Raw genomic sequence first — 5,034 nt, 5'->3', positions numbered from 1 at the left:
AGGCTAATAGTAACAACTATGTTCTCATGTTTTTTTTATTTTTATAACAATTGTTATAATTCTAATATTTTATAATAAACAACATTTTTTACGTTAACTAATTTCATATTTTTATTATTTTCTAAGGTTCTGTTTGTTTATTATATGAATTCTGTTGGTTTCAATATCACATTAGAGGTGGAAAAATATCTGACATCTGACAATATCTTTTTCTTGGATTCATTCTTTTTCATTTTTTTTTTTTTTTTTTTTTTACAGTGGGTAGACTTTTCATAGCCAGTCTTAAAAAATATATTTATTGTATTCAAAGCTTTTAATGAAATTCTCAAATTACATTTTAATGTAGAATGTATTTAATGTAGAAATTAAAAAATATATATGTATGCATAACTTGATTTCTTGTTGAATAATCAAGTTAGGTTTACTTAAATCATCTTTATGTAAAATGAAAATTTACTTGCTTTGAACTTTGAAAAATGTACTGAAATAAATAGGAAGAAAACCTTTTCTTACTTTTGCAACTGCTAAATTTACTTACAAAAATGTGTACATTTTACTAGTTTTTCTCAGTGTAAATGCACAAAATACCACATAAATTTGATGCATATATTATCATATGACTAAATATACATAATAATACCTTACATTTATATAGCACTTTTCTAGACACTCAAAGCGCTTACATAGTCAAGGGGTATCTCCTCATCCACCTGGATGATGCGACGGCAGCCATAGTGCGCCAGAACGCCCACCTCACACCAGCTTACTGATGGAGAGGAGACAGAGTGATGAAGCCAATCAGCAGATATGGGGATTGTTTGGAGGCCATGATGGTCAGAGGCTAATGGGCGAATTGAGCCAGGATGCGAGGTCACACTTCTACTCTTTTCGAAAGACATCCTGGGATTTTTAATGACCACAGAGAGTCAGGACCTCGGTTTAACATCTCATCCGAAGGACGGTGCATGTTGACAGTATAGTGTCCCCATCACTACACTGGGGCGCTAGGACCCACACAGACCACAGGGTGAGCCCCCTCTGCTGGCCTCACTAGCACCTCTTCCAGCAGCAACCTAGTTTTCTCAGGAGGTCTCCCATCCAGGTACTGACCAGGCTCAGCCCTGCTTAGCTTCAGTGGGCAACCGGTCTTGGGCTCCAGGTAGCTGAGGTTTACTGAATCTTTTAGAAGAAAAGGTGTTGTTAGAGGAAAACAAAGCCTATTAGAAAAGGACACAAGTCAAGTTACACAGCTCAATAGACTGTATAGGAGGAGCACCTGTTCATACTAAATGTATGAAGAAGTGCCTCAAGGCACAGCCTGATCCTGATGAGAAATGCATGTATTTGGTTGTCAGTTCATGACTCGAGATTGAGAGAGCAATATGGGTGGGACAACAGGAGGTTAATGCATTTAAAGCTACACAATACTCAAAAACTCACTGAACCATGATGGAGATCAATCATGAGGGTATCACATCCAAGGCACAAGTAGACAGGCCACACTTATGTTTTTTAATGCCAATAATAAACAAGAGGCACATGTGAGCTTATAAATGATGAACTACCTGGCATTGCCCAGATCATAAATTAAAGAATGTTTTCAATGCACTGTTGTTTTTTATTTTGTCACTTATGTGGATAATTCTCTAATAAATGCTACCTTAGTTAATTATTCTCAAAGCATGCACATTCAATAAAAATATGTTAGCTTTCAAACAAGTTCAGTCCAGCTGAGCAGCAATTCCTGCTTAATTATCAGACCACATCAACGACAATTACATGTTGCTTTGATTTGAACTGAAATTTTGAAGTAATTCCAAAAAATCCTAAAGTGATTTTTAAATATAATGTTTTTAATTACTCTCACATGTATATCTGTCAGTTTTGAACGATGCACAATATGATTTTTTTCAACAGAAATCATGTTTACAACAACTAAATTAGATCTCAAGCCCATCAGCTGATAAAACCCCTCATGTAGGGAACAGCTTGCAATTTCAAAATGTTACTAAAAGAAATACCCATCATTACACACATGAAAAACTGGGTCAAATAGCTATCCCCTTTTTGGGATCTATATGTAAAAATTCTTCTTTAGGAGATTATTGCAGATTGTCAAATCTATACAACAGAATGACTGACATGAATATATTAAGCAGCTTAAGATGAGGATTACAGTTTACAGGTCATTTTAGAAAAACTGATTTCAGATGGCTGGACCACAGTGAATTCCAGATGTCATGACAGCCTCAGTGTGTGTCTAGTAACAGACAGCTGTGTATTTACATTTTTAAAAAGTAGTGTAAATACAACATAATATTTTTATTTTTTAGAAAGTCTCATATGTCCTAACGCAGAAAATTTGAGAATTGGGTTATCACTTTTCGCCCTCTTATTTATAAATTAATAATTTTTGTCTTCTTGTTGGGTGTTGTATCGAATTTCCCCACCAAGAGGCGCCATTGTGCTGATATCTTACACGGTTACAAAAACGGTGCTTGAAGAGGCAGACCTAGAAGAACGCTGTCATGATGATGGCATGTAAAGATTTGTGAATTAGAATTAGAATTGTGTGAAATCTCAGAACCGTAAAATTGTACCCAGCTGAACAAAGAGGAAAAACAGAACTGTTTGCATCAACTTGAACGTTATTTATATTAAATGCTTCAGATAAGAAAATAATGATTTTATATAAGGTAAGAGAGTAAAGGATTGTTCAGGTGCGATTTGATAGACATGTTCAATAAATATTGAAACTTGGAAAGAGAAAGAGAGAGAGAGAGAGCTCCAGCATGATTTTGATACAGTGGAGGCTGCACCACAAATTATTTATTTTATGAATTTTGGGCGCCAGACATTTTTTTTTTTTTTTATCTCAGGGTTGGTCCGACTATGTGTGAACATGTTTCTGGTTAACACTCCAGGTTGTCTCTGGGCTGAAATACATCTTCTCTGTGAAGATGGGCAGAACCAACTGCAAAAAGGGGGTATTTGGGACCCAGTGTGCCATTCATGAGGATCCCAGTGTTGCACATGTAAGACACACACTGTTTAATTTACAATATTATGATTATCTTTTTATATTTTTTTGTTTCCATGTTAAAAGAGATTGACTCTTTTTTTTAAATCTTTTCCTTTAAGGTCAAAAGGTCCAAAATAAAAAATCATGCAGAGCTTGTGACGAGTGCAGTTTGGGGATTTCCAACATTCAAGCAGCAATAAAACTTACTTGCTGTGGTTAATAATGGTAAACTTTATTGTATTTGAAATTGTATTTGTCCTGAAAACCTGTCCACAACAAATCATAAGAATGCTTCATTAACACATAATCATGTGATCTCAGACTCCATTGCTCTGAAAAAAAGCCACAATTTGCATGAATTTCTACATGATAAAACATATGTTTCTATACATGTCTGAAAACAATATGTCTGTTTATTTGGTAATTTTTTTTTTTTTTTTTTTGGTAGTTATAATGACTTGACATTATGGATTCTAGGATTGAGAATGTTGTCTTAGTGTAGACCTGTTTATTATTTAGGTAGACAATGTATGGATACTTTATTGCAAAGAAACACTGCTGCAGTCTACTGTAGATTAAATTCACTGCAAAATCCATACTGACCATATCCATACTGATTTCTTATCTGAATACTAGAGAGATTTGCCCTAGTCAAAGTCTGGTTATGGTCCTGTAACACACACATTTTCCCTGCTTTAAGCAAATAGATCATCTACACATTGTGCGAGTAGTAAAAAAAAAAAAAAAAAAACCTTTGCAATCAACCTCCTGCATAACGTCTTACTTCTCAGAGGTTTAAATTCCCAGTAGAACAGCCTCCATTTTTAGCATCTGTACTGCCTGGCAAAGAAGAGGATAAAAAAGTCATATTAAAGTCACAGAAGGCTTGCTTGATGTTGGTCAGAATTTAAAGTTTGGGTAAAATTGGTTTGTCTAATAAGGCTAGACATCTTGATATCAGGAAGACTCAACAGATCAAATCACCTTTTTCCCATTGCACATGTTTTGCACTACACCAAGTTATTTCTTTTATACACGTTGCTTTTAAATAACACCCTTGCCAGAGATTTCAACTCACAATAAAGTTTTTGTTAAGAAGAGAAGCCTTTTTGTGCCTGCACTTATTGCAATTTCTAGTCACTGTATTAATGCACTCAGTCTGTTTGACACTTTTTGTCATTACTTTTTTACAAAGTATTTTCCCATGACAAAATTTGGACATGTTTGTATGTTATTTTGTCCACCCCTCTGAGCTGGGTCGCTGGTGAATTTACCTTTTTCCCCGCTGGCCTATCAGAACCCAGAATCCACCGCATCACCAACATCCCAAAGACTGTTACCTTGGAAACAGTCGTCTGCATCATCTTCAAGAAACACAAGGCCACATGAAAGAATGAAACTGTCACTGTTTATAGAAGACAGAGCCATAGTTCTGAAATATGTGACACTTAGTTTGTGTTTATCAGTAAGCTTAGCTATATATCTTTATTGCCACATAAGGTTAAAGTCTGAATGATGAAATGAGATCCCATGTGTTATATGGGATTTTTTTTCCATACATTAGGCAAGTGCATATGATGTTTAAACAAAAAAAAAAAAGAAAAAAAAAGAAAAGAAAAGAAAAGAGAGACTACCATTTTAGTCTATCCAAAACATACATATTAACAGCGTATAGTCTGATTCTCCAAAGAACGACTCTTAAGACTAGAGTCTGTTCATTTTAAGTGAATCAAAAACAAAAAGCCTCAATGAAAGTAGGCTAGTCCGGTTCTCGAAAGAATGACTCTCATGAACCGATTCTTTTTGGCGAATCAAAAACATGCAGCAAAAATTAATAAATAAATTGTTACCACTTCATTTGTTTCTAGTATTTTTATTGGTACAGATTAGGACCAGTTATTCGACAGAATTTTTGCTGCCTCAAAAAAATATATAAATAAAATAAAAAATAAATCGATTCAATCACTTGCGACAGACTGTTAAACTCAATGATTCTCCCTCATAACAATAAA

This window comes from Carassius auratus, chromosome 13 (genome assembly GCF_003368295.1).
Source record: "Carassius auratus strain Wakin chromosome 13, ASM336829v1, whole genome shotgun sequence".
NCBI classification, from domain to species: domain Eukaryota; kingdom Metazoa; phylum Chordata; class Actinopteri; order Cypriniformes; family Cyprinidae; genus Carassius; species Carassius auratus.
The sequence above is the reverse complement of the archived record's forward strand: the minus strand, read 5'-3'. Positions refer to the sequence as shown.